We start from the raw sequence: 21,142 nt of genomic DNA on the forward strand, positions 1-21,142 counted from the left end.
CAGAGGAGACACCAGGTAATGAAAAGCGCTAAACTGTTACATTAATGTGTTTTGAAAAGGCTAGTTGTGAAGGGGAGCTTTTGAAACGGGTTAAAGCTGACAAAATCCATTACACATTTTGGCAGTCCTTGAAAAATAAGCCTATTTACAGAGGAGACACCAGGTAATGAAAAGCGCTAAACTTAATAGGCTAAATTACCGTAATGGGAATAGTAGTAAATTTAATAAGTACTTTAATATATCCAAAACTTTCACAGAGTACGGGATAATTTAGTTTAAAATTTCAGTAACACTTCTATAATTTTGAAATGTAGTAAATCATAAGAATATTAACTGGCTCACTTTTTCACGAGTCTCGCATCGTGAAGCAAGTAATAATTAAATGGTCGATTATAGTTTTCAGTGTAAAATCTTACATTTTGACATTTGTTGACTTTAAAATATATCTGTAATTTTTCAGCTTTCGAATAAGTACTTGTAAATTATGTTCTTAAATGAAGAACAACATCTTTTGTTTCGCTGAAATTTTCTGTTTTTATCATGGTTATTATTTTGACTTCTGACTTAAGGGACACTTGAATGTCGTAAATCATAAATAATTTTGAACGGTTACAGCATTCTTAACCTTTCGTACATTAAAGCGTGGAATATATATATATATATATGTGAAGCTTAGATAACGTCTAATATTCCTTTATTAAACGCTTTCAAGCTCATTTTTAGTATTAAAACAGACATTTTCACAACATTGGTAAATTACCGAGTTTAAACTCCCAGTTATGTCTTTTTACGATATAGCAAAGGACACACCGAAAAGGAACAACGTTACCCAGTAATATTAAGTCTTTTTTCTGGCAACTCGACTAAATAGTCTATGGATGCTACAAAATAACTACATGTACTTTAAATATGGTACTTGTTACATATTGAACGTAACAAGTACCATATTTCATATTGAAAGTTCACACAATAAACTACTATGCAGTCATATGAAAGAAAGGCATTTTTAAATCTGGACAAATTTAGTGAACGATAATGAATAACGACTTATCTTATATATAATCCAATTAAACTGTGGTTCTTTGGATCTCTACCATTACGAGTTCTTTACTAATGTGAAACAATTCTGTTACATATTACAAATAATAATCTGGATATCAACCATTACGAGTTCTTTACTGATTGGAAACAATTCTGTTACATAATAGAGGTGGTAATCTGGATATCAAATATTACGAGTTCTTTTATACATTACAGGTGATAATCTGGTTATCAGCCGTTACGAGTTCTTTACTAATTTGAAACATTCTGTTACATATTAAAGATGACAATCTCGATATCAACCACTACGAGTTCTGTTACATATTACAGGTGACAATCTGGATATCAACCACTACGAGTTCTGTTACATATTACAGGTGACAATATCGATATCAACCACTACGAGTTCTGTTACATATTAAAGGTGACAATCTCGATATCAACCACTACGAGTTTTGTTAGATATTACAGGTGAACCTTATTCTGTAGTATTTAGTTCCCAGCTCGTCAGTACTGATGTGTAAAACAGTTTTTCAACTTTTCTCAATAAATAAACGTGTGATGAAAGACTTAATGTTTATGTATCTAGAATGACTGAGTGACTGATTACTAAAGAGTTGTTAGAGTGTGCCTACAACATGTAGCTACTTACCTGTCTATGCAGTTGGAGCCAATTTCTATATTGTAGTTATAAAATCTAGCAAACCAGCTCTCTTTCATCCTGAAATAACCTGATTCAGGAATTACTTTTATGTTCTATATTTTATTTAATCATCTTTATATAGGTATACGATTATATCTTGAGAAATTTGGTTATTTTGTACCTGTTTCCAATTTGTCATAAGATGTTTCAGCTAGGGGCAAAACAAGACATAGTAAAACCCCTTTTCTGTAAAATAATGATCCTAAAATACTTCTGAATAAACAAAATATTGGCTTAACTAAAATATATTACAAGATCAACTAATATCCACCACCACCACTTGAGCATGGGTCTAAGAAAATTGCTTGGTAACTCAGGTGGGTCGTGAATTGGAAACTCCTGGACTATACAGCTACTATTTCATAATACTTTTCTTACCAGTCTCAACCAATTGCCAGTTCTTTCTATAGTTTATATTTCCATATGAATCCCTTAGATCTGATTTGCAGATTAGAAACGTACTAAATGTAGCATAACCAAACTAGAGCTACAGGATGTTGAAACATTCAGTTGAATTTCAAAGAAGTAAAGGCACACACACACAACGAAACAATTTGGATTCAATACTATAAGTAAACACAAAACCCAATTTTTCATTCGATTTACCACTTGTCAATGAGTTATACCGATTCTGAGGAAATCTACCCCTCGTAAGTGACTCTGGAGAAGGACAAATCAAAAAAGGTAGTAGGTAAGACGCGATTTCATTCCAGCCACGAGGCCCTTTTTTCGACCAGACGATGGGAAAGAAAGAAGTGATGACTGATCATAATGGATGTATAGGAAATGATACTAAATATGGCATGAGAATGGACAGTGAAGATTTTATATTATTAAGTTTTGTATTGTATATTTTTATTTATTTCATTTTTTTCTATCATTATCTTTAACAACAACGAAACATAAATCAAACGGATAAAACTCAGGATAGATGAAGTCTAGTAGGTTCTGCATTGGAGCATTTGTATTTGCAAGATCGTCTGATAGTAAAAAATATAGTATACAGCTGGACTAGGTAGATGTATGTTGGTGCTATCCTTAGGGCATGACGCTTCAGAATCTGTAGTCTGAGGCAAAAGGGGGCTGATGTAGAAATCCTTATATTGTGGCCACAAGTCAGACAAGGTCAAATGAAGCCTTTACAGAAAAGTAGAGGTGGATTCAGGCCCTAGTAAGTTCCTTTCAATCATCAGAGCTGGTGCATTCAGGAAGAGACGTCTTATTCAAGAGCCGCCAAGTTGACTCTCCATGTTAGATATGATTCTAAGATATTTGACTGTAATGTAGAATCGTATGGGAGTATGCTTGATTCGGGTATTAAAGAATAATGATTTTCGACATGGTCGTAACTTATGTCGATGTCGAACAAAGCTTTGGTTTTGCTAGCATTAACGGTAAGAAGTCAGCAGCGATTAAAAAACAAGAAGACGTTAACTGTAGCCTGTGGCATTTTGTTAAAGTTAACCCTTATCTTGCAGATGACAACGAGTGCTGTGTCATCGGCATATTGAAAGAGATGGATAGGAGATGTAGTTAGGGCATACCAGCAATATGTATTATGTAAATCACAGGTGAGAGAATAAAGCCCTGTAGAACTCCTACATCAAAATAAAAAAAGGAACTAGAATGAATGCGCTCAATGAAGACATTTGCCCGTCATTTAATGAGAAAATATTGTACAAACTGGACAAAAGAAGTTGGAGTGCCACGAGAAAATATTGTACAAACTGGACAAAAGAAGTTGGAGTGCCACGAGAAAATATTGTACAAACTGGACAAAAGAAGTTGGAGTGCCACATGACGGTGCTTACAGATGAGAGCAAGGTGCCAGACAGAGTGAAAATCCCTTTAAAATTGAAATAACAACATGTATCACAGTTTAAATGCGTTAAATGTTTCGAGATGATGCTAGAAAGTTTTAGAAGTTGATGCAGAAGTTAAAGATGATGGCGAAAGTCAACTTGAGTACTGGGGAGCAAAATATGGTTTATAATAAATGTGTTTCGAGAATTGTACTACAGACACTAGTCAGGCTAATGAGATAATATGATCCAACATGTACTGGAAGCTTGGCAGGGTATGAAAAAAGCAAGATAATTGACTTCTTTCAGGAAACAGGAAAAACCACCTGTGCACAGTATAAAGTTGTAAAACGTTGCTAGAATAAGAACCAGGGACAATGTTGCGTCTGTTGCCGAGAGCCAGTTGAATATCAAGAACATTAATGGGTGTATTCACAAAACAATACTACGGGATATGGTTCGTTCTGGGAGTGAAGGACCAGTTGGAAAAGGAAGTCTGTAACATCTTCATTGTCTAGCAGATGCTGATCAGGAGCATGAGAGTGTAATTCCAGGAAGGAGGCAAAATTATCTGCTCTTTCTGGTGAGGAACTATGTGTAACATTAGAATAGGATATGGCTGTGAGCTTTTGTGATCAGTCAACATATGAAATTGTGTCCAGTACTGGGAAGAATGTATAGATACACAGGAGATACTATCTCTGATGCTTCAATGTTCAAACGTAATTAAGAACTGTCCGTTATAGATCACAACGTCTAGATGGAACTAGAAAGTGCCCAGAAGGCTGGGAATCCCATACACATGTCGAGGAGAGAGGCAATAGATTTAATATGACGAATCAATACAATACTATGAGGTTTGTAATTAACTGACTGAGATAATTAAGAATTCGAGTGTGCCAACCAATGTGCAAACATGATTGAAAATAGAGTTATTGAAGTCTAAAGGTAGAAATGCGACGTAAGAATGAAAGTTTAACCAACCAGCATTGCGAAAATCTAAAAAAAAAGATCTATTTCAATGAGAATGGTCATAAATATAACAACTCATTCGAACCTTGATGGGAAGGGGATCAGTTCCTACTAGAGAGAGCAAGCTGATAGAAAGAAGAGAAGCAAAATTAGCCAAAGCTAATACAACACCTGGAGTAGAATTAGACTCAGGTCATCTAAGAGAAGGAAGTGATAAGAAGGAACTTAAAATATGACTGAGGTTGGCCCAAAATTAAACAAGTTCTAAGTGAGACCGACTGTGATTACTGATGTAAGCAAGTATTGATGTAAGGAGTATAAAAATCATGTGGTATCTTGACTTCAGGAGGATATATAATGAAATACTATATGGCAATTATGAATAGAAAGTAAATTTTAAGTAGGGGATATTCTGGATAAGTGTTCTGAGAAACACAATAAATCTGGTAAGGAATATAACTACGATACATAAAGCCACTCTACTCTAGTGAATACCCAATGAATGATAACAGTGTTGAAAATAATATCCAGATAAATTTGCTCTTTGTGAGGGTTTGAGAAAAGTCTCGTTTAGCAATATGCAATCATAGGTAACCTCGTCAAGAAGTGGTTCAAGTAACGGCAGATTGATGGAAAAGGATCATATGTTGAGAAAATGAAAGTTTAATGCTTTTCCTTTATACGTCTTAAGCCTTCTGGTTTCTGTAGGCGACGAAAATGAAAATGTGAATTAATATCCGATTAGGTGGCCTACATTTGGAGTTTAAACACTGCCTTACCATAATAATTAATACTGACCGGGACAAAGATTTTCTGCTATGGATGAACATTCTGAAGGGTAATTGTAAGAAAATTCAGTATGTTTTCTATTATAAGAGTTGGAGAGATAAAGTTAGATGGAAGTGTAATCAGGTCAAAGGTACTAACTGGAGATGGTTCATCAGATTTGGGAGTAGGCACTTGTAAGAACAGGTAGGGTGGTCAAGTTGATAAGTGTTACAGATGGGAGGTTCTTCTTACGTGCTAGATGCGGGCTTCGAAAACTTGGTTAGATTGGCTTGTTGGGACACTTAGCAGTAGAGTGTCAATTGTAGCAAACGTATCTCTCATATCGTAAGATCTGAGATGGAGTAGTTCTAGAAGACACGACACGATGTTGTTGTTTGAAGATTTAAGCATCATTAACTTCCCTGCTGTCAGCAAGAACTCTGAACATGTATGCCAGACTGTGTATGTCAATGGTCCTGATTGTACACCAAATAGAAATGTGATTTGTTAGGGACACAGCTATGTTTTTTTTTCTTCAGTAATACTTGGGTTAACTCCTCGAATAATATAAGAAAACAAAAGAGACGTACGAGATGGTGGTTGTTGCTTCGGGATCGAGAAACCAAGCCTTTTGATAGTAGTTGAAGGTATCAAATTAGTAATACTCATCTTTGTGCAAAGAATACTCTAGGGTTTAGGATTAGAAGTCTTGATGCTGTTGTTGGTTGATATGAGCTGCTAAACGTCAACCCGAAGGCAATGTTTTATGATCTGCAAGTAAAGTAGAGAAATCTAGCAGAAATTAGGGTCCATTTTATAAAGAAGAAATACAGAAATTTGAGGAGCTAATGACGCATCCACGTGAGCAGGTGAAGGGGTGAAATATTGAACTAGTAGCTAGATTGACCGAAGTTAGAGCTGTAATAACAAGAAGAACAGAAGATGCTACATCAACAGACGCTAATGATGTAATCTCAGCATATGTAGTTGTAGGTATTGAAGTTAAAGGAACTGAGGTAGCCAGTGAAAGGTAATCAAAATTTGAAGCAGCAATTCGTGAAGTCGTAGTAGCACTAACCAGCAAAGGTTTCTTGAAGTCGATGTCAGGATAGGAGTAGAGCTTAATACAGTGACGACTCGAAGAAAGCCATGTTATCTTGGTGCTCCCCTGAAACTTCGCCATAGAGAGGAGCCCACACAAGTAGAACACTCACTACTAAAATCGAATTAAAATAACTGAACAATAAAATGTAAAAACTACGAAAAGTTCTAAATAGCAACTCACCAAGGACGAAATAACTTCACACAACAACAATAATATACAGGGCTTAATAACTACTATCTCAAAGAAAGGTCTCGAAAGAATAACACTAGGTTTCATATAGTGGTGGAGTGTGTATTATATTTATGGTGTTTTAATATGCCTATTTCCTCACACAATGATCCTGTATTTATATATGAATTTTAAGAATATATAGCATTGATGATACTAATTTGTCTTCGTCAATTATTTAGCCGTCAAGCTGATTAAAATATTAAAAATAAATGTGAAGCCCAATCTATCTTTCGATTTACTACTTGTCACTGAGTTATAGCGATTTGGGGAATTTGTAGCATCAATTTAGATTCACTTCAAGAAATCATTAGAACATAAGTTTGCATAACCCTTCATAATTTCTGCTTTACCGTATGAGAATAATTATGAAGAATAAAAATGGGTTGTGTCTATATTATTCAAACAACTCGTGATTTATATGTGCCCACTAAAGATCGGGTACCATATGAAGATGTATGAACACAGTTTTAGAACAATTTAGAATATCTAAAGAATAACATTCTAAAAATTCTTAGAGTAAGTTAATTTGGATGAAGGTCACTTATCTATTACAGGTTGATAGATATTTATTTTGGTGAATTAATGATATATTATTATGGCTTTGTTTTATTTTTCTAATTAGCTTGTTGACAATTTTGTTTTCTGTTTCTACACTTTATATATTTAATACCTCTTTGACTTCCATTGGCTCAGCGGTAATCTTGATGACTTATAATGCTATAGTTCGGTGTTCGATTCCTGCGATGGTAACAAGCTCCCATTGTGCTGCTTTGTGCTTAACAAACAAACAAAAATGCTCTTTAGATAAATCGATATTATGCTTTTGGTACACTATTTACGTCATCATTTGCTCTAAAACTATGATTCAACTTCAAAATACATACGTACTCGTACTCATTGTTTTAACTATTTCATGGACTTAGTGAATCGTTTCATCACCTAGGTGAGTAACATTGTCTCGTTTCTAAAATAAAATTCAATAATTACCAATCCACTTGTAAGAAAATAGCCTGTTTTTCTGACATACATACAAAGTTGTGACACGCATAAAGTACCATTCTTCAATTTATTTCTAAAGCAAAGGATATAAAGCATGGCCCTAAAATGTAATGCTTTTGCTATACAGGTATATTGTTTGTTAGTTTGTTCTAAGCACAATGTGTGCCTTGCTCAACCTAGAAATTGACCCCGAAATTTAGTGTTATAAGCCCTGAAATAGACCGTTTTGTTAGGGAAAGGTATATAGGTGAAATTTAGACAGTAACATTCAGTATGAAATACCTTGGGGTGAGGTTAAGAATATGGACAAAGCAATGATAAGAAAACTTAAAAATCTCGGGAGCTCTGCATAACATATGTGTGATAAAAGATGGACGAGTACGCGGATAACAAAGTAATAGATGAAATGATAGTTTAATAGGTCTTCAAGGTAAAGTTTTGACCTGTTGTGATAATTTTCTTTAATAAACTTCATGGTGATTTTTATTGTTATTTCCATCAAATCTAAACATTCAGTGCAATATGATATTGGTTATATATTCTGTTAGCATAGTTTATTTGCTGTAGCGTTTCGTAACAGTTAATAGTTATAGGAAATTACCAAGCAGCCTTTATTGTTTCGGTCCTGCAGAAGGCTTCTGTGGGATAACAACCGACCGTCTCCAGAAAGAAGACAGTAACTGAAGCCACTGAGTCGAAATCTGTCGTGCTCAGAAAGAATACTGTGACTGATTCATTGAGTCAAAATCTGTCTTGATTAGAGAAAAGACAGTGGTTGAACTCATTAAGTCGAAATCTGTCGTGCTTAGACAGAAGAAAGAAGTTGAAACCATTGAGTCAAAATATGTTATGCTTAGAAAGAAGACAATGACTGAAATCACTGAGTCGGAAACTTAATATATTGTGCTTAGAAAGAAGACAATGACAGAAATCACTGAGTCGGAAACTTAATATATTGTGCTTAGAAAGAAGACAATGACAGAAATCACTGAGTCGGAAACTTAATATATTGTGCTTAGAAAGAAGACAATGACAGAAATCACTGAGTCGGAAACTTAATATATTGTGCTTAGAAAGAAGACAATGACAGAAATCACTGAGTCGGAAACTTAATATATTGTGCTTAGAAAGAAGACAATGACGAAATCACTGAGTCGGAAACTTAATATAGCTTAGAAAGTAAATGCTAACTAATTCTGATGATTCAGAATCGATTTCAACTGGAGATAAGAAAACAAGTAACTCTTATATGTAATAATCGTTCATGCCGAAACATCTGAATGACCGTAATGAGTCGAAAACTAGGCTTGCCTAGAAACACGACAACCAGTAGCTCCTAATGGAAGCTTTTTTACCCAAAAGAAATAGTGAGTGATTCTAATAAATCATTGTCGATCATGTATATATATAAACAGAATGAATCTGATTATTATTATATTGAAAACTGGTTGCGTCGAGAAACAAATCACTGTCTTTAAACTGGTCGTGGCCAGAAACAAACTACTGTCTTTAAACTGGTCGTGGCCAGATTATAAGACAGATTGATAAAGCGTAATCAGTCTTGTAGAAAGGGTTATCAAATGATTGGTGATTCCTACTGTCATTTTTCAGAGAGAGAGAGAGAGAAGACAGCTTATGATTCTGTTAAGGCATAAATGACCTTCTAGTAAAAAAGTTACCGAGTAATTGATTGGCCGTAGCATGTCTTGAAAAAAGGTTACCGAGTAACTGATTGGCTGTTGCATGTCTTGTCAGATAGAAGACAGGTTGCTCTTTCTAATCAAACAGCTGCAGTTATGGTTGTTTTTTTATTCATGCGTATATTTCAGTATAGTTTTTAAACATTATTATTACAAATAACATTGATAAAAGTGGTTACCGTTCTATAAATATCAAGATCAGATCACAAGATACGTATTTTATTCTTTTGCATTGGAAAATATTGTATTGTTCATTATTCATTACTATACAACTGTAGATTTAAAGATTTTTCATCAAATTTATGTCATTTTAAAAAATGGATTCATATATAAAGGTATCAGTGTCTTTCAGAGAGAGAGAAAGATAGTTTATGATTCTGTAAAGGTATAATACCTAGCAGGCAGTTAAACAATAATTTGTAAATAATTATGTACCCTTTTGTGGGTCTTATCCAGCAGTGGTATACAGTTCAAAAACCATTTGTAAATAATGATGTACCATTTTGTAGGACTTATCCAGGCAGTGGTATACAGTGGTATATAGTTCCAAAACCATTTGTAAATAATTATGTACCCTTTGGTGGGTCTTATCCAGGCAGTGGTATACAGTTCAAAAAACCATTTGTCAATAATTATGTACCCTTTTGTGGGTCTTATCCAGACAGTGGTATACAGTTCAAAAACCATTTGTAAATAATTATGTACCATTTTGTGGGTCTTATCCAGACAGTGGTATACAGTTCCAAAACCATTTGTAAATAATGATGCATTCTTGCACGGAGACTATTCAGTAAGCAACCATTTGAAATGTTTAACACAATACAAAGCTAGTGGACGCTTAAGAAGTTTTGTTAAACTCCACACATTTCCTAAAGAAAACCTTTTAGTACGTGTACACGAATTAGGTTTTGTCTAGAAGAACTATCTTTGGAAGTTTTAAGCATATTTCTTCATTGATTGACTGGGTTCGAACTAGAGGTGTAGTAGGGTGGGAAAGCGTTGGCACGGCGTACTTGTATGTACTTCTTTAGCCGGAACACCTTACCGCCACTATTTCTAACAATTCATACCTTACACCTCATCCAGTACTTGAAGGTATGACAAAATTAAATTTTTATTGTAAAATCTTAAAATGTAGATTTCAATTACTGCTACTATTTCTGAAATATGTGGTTTTTATGTACAGGCAACATAATATGTACTACAACTAATTATAACACTTTCAAAAACCCTTCCGGCACTTTATTATTTAGCACTATACCACTGGTTCGAACCAAGAATAACTTTACAGTCCATGTTAACCTTCTATACTTACATGAAACAAACGTACGTAAAATGGTAAAACTCGTCAGACTTTCAGAAGCATGTTGAGGTAAGGTTAGTTATGAACTATCTGCCAACTGTGCAAGAAAACCTTCTTAGGGAAAACAAGGTAAAAACACTTGCAAGGTACTCAGGAATCAAACATTGACGACAACAATCACAGTAGAATATTTTTGTTTACTGAGTACAGTTGAACAACCACAGTATAATATTTTTGTTTACTGAGTACAGTTGAACAATCACAGTAGAATATTTTTGTTTACTGAGTACAGTTGAACAACCACAGTAGAATATTTTTGTTTACTGAGTACAGTTGAACAACCATAGTAGAATACTTTTGTTTACTGAGTACAGTTGAACAACCATAGTAGAATATTTTTGTTTACTGAGTACAGTTGAACAACCACAGTAGAATATTTTTGTTTACTGAGTACAGTTGAACAACCATAGTAGAATATTTTTGTTTACTGAGTACAGTTGAACAACCACAGTAGAATATTTTTGTTTATTGAGTACAGTTGAACAACCATAGTAGAATTTTTTTTTGAGTACAGTTGAACAACCATAGTAGAATATTTTTGTTTACTGAGTACAGTTGAACAACCACAGTAGAATATTTTTGTTTAATGAGTATTTTGAACAACCATAGTAGAATATTTTTGTTTACTGAGTACAGTTGAACAACCACAGTAGAATATTTTTTTTATTGAGTACAGTTGAACAACCATAGTAGAATATTTTTGTTTATTGAGTGTTGTTGAACAATCACAGTCGAACATCCTTGTTTTATTTACTATAGCCGAACAATCAGAACAGAACAGACTTCTTTATTGAGTATAATTGAACAACCATAGTATAACATTATTGTTTTACTGAGTACAGCTGAACAACCTGAGGAGCACAATCTTATTAACTAATTTTAATTGAACATTACTGCTTATTGAGTGCTGTTGAACAATCAGAGTAAAACATTCTTTTTCACTGAGTATAAATGAAAAACAACAGTACAACATTCTTAATTATTGAGTGTTGTTGAACAACCAGTTATTGGATATAACTGAACAACCACAGTCGAACATCCTTGTTTTATTTAGTATACCCGAACAATCAAAACAGAACAGCCTTCTTTATTGAGTATAATTGAACAACCAGAGCAGAATATTATTATTTATTGGGTATAACTGAACAACCATAATAGAACATTCTTGTTTATTTAGTGTTGTTGAACAATCAAAACACAACATCCTTGTTTACTGAGTATAATTGAACAACCATAATAAAAATATTCTTGTTTATTGAGTGTTGTTGAACAAAAAGAGTAGGACATTCTTGTTTATTGAGCATATATAATTGTAATTTAACAGCTATGGTTGTCATGAAACGTAATACAAGTGAAAATTATCATTAGATGATGGCTATGACTTAGATTTACTAGAGACCAATATTTTAACTTACAGTTGAATTAAATGATAACACGGTTCCTAAGTTGATTATATAAACCCAGGGAATGCTTTTTCTGTTTCCTTATATTACGTGTTAAATGGTGTGTTTCAAACGTATCTATAAGTTAATGCTGTGAAAGAAAATATCTGTGTTTATGATACCACTAGTATTATATATAGATAGGGCAGGTTGTAGCCTAATAGTGAGCGTGTCCTGATGTGATTTCAAGGATTCACGGTTCGTATCCCGTTGCCGCAAAAAACGCACCTCTCCTTTGAGAGCTGTGGGTGAGCTCTTGGTGTATGATAAACTCTCACTATTCGATTAGATGAAAAGAGTCAAAGTGTTGGCGGCAGGTGCTGTTGTGTACTTGTCTTCCTTTTAACTATCAGTTCAACGTGAAGAACGGCAATGTAAAGATAGCCCTTTGTGTAGTTGCACGCGAAAATTCTGAAACAAACAAACGAATTCTGCGGGTATGCTCTTTTGTATATTTGTTTTCTTAGTTTGTGATAGTGATAAAGAACAAGGAATGAGGGTATTCAGAGTAAAAACAACCAGCACCTGCTATCGTTGAACATAGAAGCTACCATGATTGTTGGTTTTTCTTTAGATTCTGGCCTAATCATCTGGTGCCCTTATGAGCATGATGAATTGAATAAGGTCATTTGAATCATCTTTAATTTGTGTATCTGCCAAACTATAGAATCACATAAATGTGTTTGTTTACTTGTTTCGGTATCTTCCCACAAAACTACACAAAGGCTATATTAATTTTGAACTGATAGACTAGAGGGAAGGCAACTAGTCAATAGCACCCACTGCCAACTCTTGGACTACTTTTGTCCAACGGAATAGTGCGACTGTGGTCATCACATTTATAGCACACCAACGACCCCCAAAATGTGGAGAATATTTTTGGAGCAACGACCCTCGAACTTTAAACTTTTGGGCTCACAGTTCGAGAACGATGTTTGGGCACATAAATGAATTTTATATGTTTGTCTAGCCATATAACAAAACCAACAAAAAAGTAACTTAAGATAATCACTTGTACATAGCTACTTGCGTTAGTAGTGTAACTCTAAGAATTCACACACCCTAAGAAATTAGACGTTTCTTTGTAATGTAAGTGCCAAGTTGAAGCCCACATATTTTACCACGGACAAACAGTTTTTTGGGTCTACTTAATAACTTAAAAACTAGTACTCACATGAATACATACAGAAATATATCTCAGTGTTACATATCTTTAGAAATAACCATATCCTTGTAAGCCTAGTAAGACTTACCAAACGTTGTGAAATAAGATAAACCCAGGATAGTGGAAATGGTTGTAAAAAGGTATGGCGTTGTTTCGTTTATGTCGGCCCCCAGTGACACAGCGGTATGTCTGCGGACTTACAACGCTAGAATCCGGGTTTCGATACCCGTGGTGGGCAGATCACAGATAGCCCATTGTGTAGCTTTGTGCTTAATTACAAGCAGACAAACAAACGAATCGTTTATGTCGTTAAAAAGACATCTCTCTGTGTTCCAACATCAAAATGATCCGTAATTAGAAAAATAAAATCTTTAAAGCGCAAAGATAACAGATAAAACCACAATAAGAGTTTGTTCTTTAGCGCAAGGCTGTATAACGATTCATGTGCGCTGTGTCAGCCGCGAGAATCAAATCCGGAATTCTAGCATTATACGCCATTAAGTTTAACGTTGAATTAGCAGATAATACACTAAAATGGAAAATAATTATATAGTGTACGTTTTGGCTAACTGTCTTTTATCATTAACCTATAAAACTATTCTTTGTATTTTCAGAGTTATGCCGTGACTGTGTATGTGTTTGTTACAGATTTAGCTAAGTTACCTTGACTGATGTCTACATTAATTGACCTAAGGTTTGTCTAATATCTACAGAAATTGACCTAAGGTTTGTCAAGTTTTTGAGCTGATCAGCGTGGGCATTTCAACTGATTATTGTGAATGGCTTACGTAGTTTTACGTCATACTTAACAGACCGTTATTGAGTCAAAATATAACATACACACATTACATATACATACAGAGATATCAACGTTAGGCCTAGCTGTTACCCTAATTACATTATTTTCTCTATGCCAGGCTATGTAATGTTTATTATGATATTAAACATTTATTTTTTTCTAATTTTATTTAAGTAAAACTATCAAAGAACTACCATTTCACGTCCAGGATAACTTGCTGCCGACCATCAATATTTGCCTACGTTTAGCCATCTTGAAGAACCCAACACTGATTGTAAATGAACTACGTTCATAAAGCGTCTGATCGGCCCACTGTGACTCGGAAGAGAGCATGCTGTCATGTAGCTGAGCCCATTACTGTGAACATGCTATCAAGTAGTTGAGTAAATTACTATGAGCCAAAGATTAGTATGCTAAGCTGAACCCATTACTGTGAGCATGCTGTCAAGTAGCTGGGTCGATTACTGTGAGCATGCTATCAAGTAGTTGAGTCAATTACTATGAGCCAAAGATTAGTATGCTAAGCTGAACCCATTACTATGAGCATGCTATCAAGTAGTTGAGTCAAGTACTATGAGCCAAAGATTAGTATGCTAAGCTGAACCCATTACTATGAGCATGCTGTCAAGTAGCTGAACCCATTACTGCGAGCATGCTATCAAGTAGTTGAGTCAATTACTATGAGCCAAAGATTAGTATGCTAAGCTGAACCCATTACTATGAGCATGCTGTCAAGTAGCTGGGTCGATTACTGTGAGCATGCTATCAAGTAGTTGAGTCAATTACTATGAGCCAAAGATTAGTGTGCTAAGCTGAACCCATTACTATGAGCATGCTGTCAAGTAGCTGGGTTAATTACTATGAGTCAGAATTGAGCATGCTAAGCAGTTGAGTCAATTATGATCACGCGTTTTAGCCCACATATTTGAAAAAAAAGTCTTTTAATAAACAGTTGACTAGCTTTATGTCTATTGTTTTATTACTTATACTGTTTGTGTGGTAAAAGTCATTAAGAAACTTACTGTTGGAGTATTAACGTTTCATATTACAAAAAAAACCGTTTACATTAGTAAGATAACATGTATTCATTACTTATTTAATATAATTAGAACGTAATTTTTATTAATCAACGATAAGCAAAAACTTTATTTACTTTTAACGAATTCTCTTTCGAAGCAAAAATTTCAATTTCGAAAACTATTTTTTCATTATTTGAGTTTAAGAAAACATATTAATTTATCATCTTATATAAAGCATAAAAGCTACAAATAGATTGTGAAATTAGGTGGTAATAAACTATACATAAATAAAATATAAATTGGACATGAGCTACAGTTAAGTAAAGAGTAAAGGTGACATTACTTACAGTTAATTAAAGCATAAAATGGGTATGAGCTACATTTAAATAAGGCATAACATGAGTATGAGCTGCATTTAAGTAAGGCATAACATGAGTATGAGCTGCATTTAAGTAAAGCATAACATGAGTACGAGCTATATTTAAATAAAGCATAACATGAGTATGAGCTGCATTTAAGTAAGGCATAACATGAGTACGAGCTATATTCAAATAAAACATAACATAGTTATGAACTACATTTAAATAAAGCATAACATGGGTACGAGCTACTTTTAAATAAAGCATAACATGCGTACGAGCTACATTTAAATAAAGCATAACATGGGTACGAACTACATTTAAGTATAGCAGAACATGGGTACGAACTACATTTAAGTAAAGCATAACATTGGTATGAGCTGCATTTAAAATAAAGAGTAAATTTGACATGAAATATAATTAAGTAAAGCGTAAAAAACAGTTAAATCAATCACGTTAATCAGGTTAAAAAAACGGTCAAAACCTTTGTGGCGGTTGATGCTGGTTAGGGATAACTATACTGAATTTTATAGGGGTCTCTGATGTAACCGTATGACTTTGTAATGTAATTCCAATTTTTGTCCTCGATTTTATCTCTCGATTTAAAGAAGCCATTATCGGAATTATTTTATTTCTATTTTTTATTTTACAAATTAGATAAAGTAGTTATTTGTTACGTCTACTAAAATATTTATTTTTACTTCAAAGGATTAATTCCTACTTTTTTTAAACGTATTAGTGTAATTATCAGACGAAACAAATTTCACGGCCTCTTTTCAGTTTAATGTACAGAAGACAGTGAAATATTTAAATAGTCTTATTATAATATTTAAAGATATGCCCAGTGATAAACAAACACAAGCTGTTTAATATCTAGAAGAGCTAAAGCTTAGAAATTAGTTTACATTTTTATTTCAGGTTATTTGCTTGTTCATGTTGCGCTTTATTGTTAACACACGAGGATAAGAATACCAAGCTCAGAGGTTTTCTACGCATCCATTAAAGCTGAAACAAAGCTGTTATCGTACACGATATTTAGTAGATTTTGCAACTTATATTTGGTTAGACAAAACAAGACAGATCGAGCAAATGAGTAAAATGTACAGGATATGAACTTCTATGTCTTGAAGATTATCAAAAATATCATATGCTTTCAATGTTCAATGTCCTTTAACATCAACCTATAGAACGATTTTAATCCTTTCAGAGTTTATTGTGCTGTGATTGTATTTGTTTGTTATATTTTCAGAGTTTATTGTGCTGTGATTGTATTTGTTTGTTATATTTCAGAGTTTATTGTGCTGTGATTGTATTTGTTTGTTATATCAGAGTTTATTGTGCTGTGATTGTCTTTGTTTGTTATATTTTCAGAGTTTATTGTGCTGTGATTATAACAGCACAATAAACTCTGAAAATACAACAAAACAACAAACAAATATAATCTAAACTCTGAAAATACAACAAACAAATATAATCACAGCACAATAAACTCTGAAAATCAAATGTAATCACAGCACAAACAGCACAATAAACTCTGAAAATACAACAAAGATTATATTTGTTTGTTGTATTTTCAAAGTTTATTGTGCTGTGATTATATTTGTTTGTTGTATTTTCAGAGTTTATTGTGCTGTGATTATATTTTTTGTTGTATTATTGTGCTGTGATTACATTTTTCGTTGTATTTACAGAGTTTATTGTGCTGTGATTATATTTGTTTGTTATATTTAGCTAAGTTACCTTGAATAATATCTACAGTAATTGACGTGAGGTTTGTCAAGTCTTTAGTGTTGGTTTCAAAACGTATTTAATGATAAAATTATTTGTATTTACACATGTCTCGGAGAAATGCGTTTGTTCAAATCACTGACCATTTCCCCCTCAATTTTAGAGTATTTGTGACCAAGTTTACTTTAGGTTATTGTCAAACACTATAGTCTATGGTCTTCTGTTTGCATGTCTGTCGTCTATTTATTCAAAGATGTAGTCACATGCAAAAATATAAAACATTTCGACTGATATTTCTCATGCAATTTGAAAAGGCTTCCTCTCCTGAATATGAGCAGGATAAGAGTGTAAACTTTGTTCATAGTCACGCTAGTTTTCTCTTTAACGTTCTTCGAATGTGGTTCTTTGAATCTTAATAATATCATTAACATTAGTGCAAGAGCCGCGTGTAACGACCTCATCCATTCTTTTTATTATCATATCAAAATTATTCGTACCTCATGAAAATCGTTTCTAGCTTTGCTTTCGATCGAATGCCGGTTGATGGTTGTTTATGGTGGTGGAGACGTATTGATGTTTTACTTGATATAATGGTAATGCTGTAGTAAAACGTATATATGATAAAGATACTTGTCAACCGTAACTTCTTCAATATCCCAGTTTTCTCTAACTTACATTAAACCAAAAAAATCAGATGTTTGCTTTATACACCGAAAGCCTTAAAGGCGCAGCATACTGTAAATATTATATACAATAAAACGCATTTGGTATTTCATTATTAGGTCATTACGCATGCGCCTGCTCGAGATACTTCTGTCCGTTTGTAAAATATCAAGAACATGGAGTTATTTTTTGTTTCTCGTACTTGTAAGTTACTTATCATTTTGTATCTTGGTAATTAAGTATCTTTTGTTTCATCCAGGTATGTACATAGCCGTTTTACAGTTCACAATATGGCGATAATGGTTTAATATTATAATTCTAAAGAATAACCAAAGAGGACATAAGAAATACAAGTATTCTAACATATCAGAAATGTCGCTAATATTCAAACTGTTCTTCAAATCTTTTTATTTTTCTCAGTTACTTGAATTTCGGTGATTATAATACTAGTTATAGCAAAGTTCAACAGACTTCCAATCACATTTAAACAACTAAACTTTCAAACAGGTGTGATTGTTTAAGCAACTAAACTTTTAAACAGGTGTGATTGTTTAAGCAACTAAACTTTTAAACATGTGTGATTGTTTAAACAACTAAACTCTTAAACAGGTGTGATTGTTTAAACAACTAAACTTTTAAACAGGCGTGGTTGTTTAAATAACTAAACTTTCAAACAGGTGTGATTGGTTAAACAACTAAACTTTCAAACAGGTGTGATTGTTTAAACAACTAGACTTTCAAACAGGTGTGATTGCTTAAACAACTAGACTTTCAAACAGGTATGATTGCTTAAACAACTAAACTTTTAAACAGGTGTGATTGTTTAAACAACTAGACTTTCAAACAGGTGTGATTGCTTAAACAACTAGACTTTCAAACAGGTATGATTGCTTAAACAATTAAACTTTCAAACAGGTGTAATTGTTTTGTTTTCTTTGCGCTTCAGTTCTTGCACGGAATTCATTAACATTGAATAAATAATAGATGTGTTAAATCTTACTCTGTCTGAAGCGGGACCGTGCTGTTGCATAGATACATTCTTTATATTACAAAATCAATAACTGAGAGGTTCGCAGATATTGGCAGCAATTGCATAACGACCTAGATTTTATAGAGACTAGCGGAACGGTGCCAAGAAGGAATAGGTGGACTCTCTTGTGTTAAGGTCATTAGGATTGGTTCCAGGTATCAGTTCTAATCCTTGCCTATCTCTAGCTATAGCTGCTCAAGAATGCTATAACTATTCACTTTCTTAGAGCTTCTGTCCTTTGATGAAATTATTTTCAAAATGTTAAAAATAATATATTTTTAATGATTTTCATACTGTTCTTCTGATTCTGTTGATTATACTACTCACAAAGTCACGAACAAGGAAGTCTATATACTACAAATTTAATGTAACATGTATAATATTAACTCCATTTCTACATTTTACGTTCACATTCACTTGAACATTTATATGTATAAAAAATGGGAAAATTACTAGATATAATAATTAAATACTTACTAAATTTTCATTAAATACAAATTGTCAATTAATTTATATCCCCTGTCTCTGCTACCGTCTTCAAGAAAGCCCTGACGATGATTGTGTGTGGTGATAGGATCCGGTATTCGACCCCGGCTTCTTATCATATTAGGACTTGAATCAACCTTTTTATTACACATTACTCAGTATTCTTGGGAAATATTCTAGTGTTAATCATTCAAATTCAACGTAACGTGCAATATTAACCTCTCTCAGAAATTTTCCTTTAAATGCTTCTCACATCATTAGGTTTTCAATCGACTAACTATTTTTGAATTATTTCGACAGGGATTCAGGTTTTGCTGACTTTTATACTAAGCTGGCTGAGTGGGTTTCATCTAATCGGATATAGAAGGTTTCTTTTACTTATTTTTTACTTGTTTGTGATTAATATTCCATTACTTTAGTGTTATCGATTTTATTCTGTTGTCTTCTTCTTTGGCGTGATGAGCTGTTGTGGGCATGGCGGAGTCTTGTACGTCTGTTGGTCTTTTTGTTTCTTCGGTGTATTGAAGTCTAAATTCACATGGGATACTATGTATGGTGTTTTTGTTCTCTGTTGGGACTTCAGGTGTTTTCGTGGATCCATTGCGATCGTATTATGTTTCTGAAGACTTTTCTGACTTTATACTGTTTACCTGATATCCTTTATACGTTTTAAGTGTTTTGATAACAGGAAATATGACTGTGTGTTTGTAACCTTCTTACTGCTTGTTCTTGATGCATATCTTCTATATTTTCTTGTTTATCAAGTCTTCAGGGTGTACATTATCAAGAAGAGTCAAAGTGGTGTGTTTTTTTTCACTTTTCTAGCATCTTCTGTATCACAAATCTGATAATTTTGGTAACGTTCGTTTTTACTCTGTTGGGGTGGCTTGATCTATAGCGGAATTATTCACCAGCATCTGAGGGTTCACTGTAAATTATTGTTGTATATGGGCTATGTCTATTCATATCCATTGTGGCTAAGAATAAGAGTATATCTTTCCTCCCTTTTTCTCTCGTTAATTTTGGATGTTTTCTGTTTAGGTGATTCATGAATTCTCGAATCTTGAGTGTAGTGTGTGGCTATTTTACGAATGTATCGTCAATATATTGCAGCAAAATAATGGATCTTAGAGCAGCTGTTTTGAGGGCGTTGTTTTCGAAATATTCCTTCTAAGAGCTACTGAGCATGATTACATGGTGAGTCCATAGCTAAGCCTTCTTGTTATTGATAAAACTTTGTTTTATGTTGGATGTAAGTTGTGTTGATATAGAAAGTTGTGAATTTTATTATAGTGAAACTCGTCTGTCATTCTTTAAGAATTCTAACATTTTAAAGCTGTTGTCGGTCCATATGTAGTACTTCAATGGATTGATACCTTAGTTACTAGGTTGAATACATTGAACCTGATCATTATGTTTTAGGAGGTTATTTTGGTTACTTTATAATCTTCACAAACTGGGCTAAGTTTTAACACGTGAGGATGTTTTATCAGATAATGGTGTTACGTTTTTTTTACAAGATCTCTATCTAAGGGGTATTGTAGTGAAATTCTACGTGTCTCACATAATGTGAACGCTAGATTTCCTAAAACTTACTATTTATTTAAGATAATTTTTCATACCTGTTTTTGTAAATTGATTAGTATAACATATATTTTTCAATCAGTCTCCAGGTGTCACCTTGATTTTACTTAAACACTTAAGTATAGTTTTAAATATATATATATATTTTTTTTTCTAAAGTACAATATCCCTAACACCTTTTCA

The 21,142-nt window shown here is 33.5% G+C and overlaps 1 protein-coding gene across 2 annotated transcripts in view; it reads left to right on the plus strand.

Annotated features, from left to right (window-relative positions):
- Positions 1 to 101: 101 nt before the first annotated feature.
- LOC106463075 (complexin-like) overlaps positions 102 to 21,142 on the plus strand; it is a 172,470-nt gene continuing 151,429 nt past the window's right edge. For both annotated transcript variants that reach the window (XR_002611408.1, XM_022390481.1), the window contains exon 1: positions 102 to 163. The gene's annotated coding sequence lies outside the window, so the exon portion shown is untranslated. The remainder of the gene's footprint in view (positions 164 to 21,142) is intronic.

This window comes from Limulus polyphemus, unplaced genomic scaffold (genome assembly GCF_000517525.1).
Source record: "Limulus polyphemus unplaced genomic scaffold, Limulus_polyphemus-2.1.2 Scaffold1318, whole genome shotgun sequence".
NCBI lineage: Eukaryota > Metazoa > Arthropoda > Merostomata > Xiphosura > Limulidae > Limulus > Limulus polyphemus.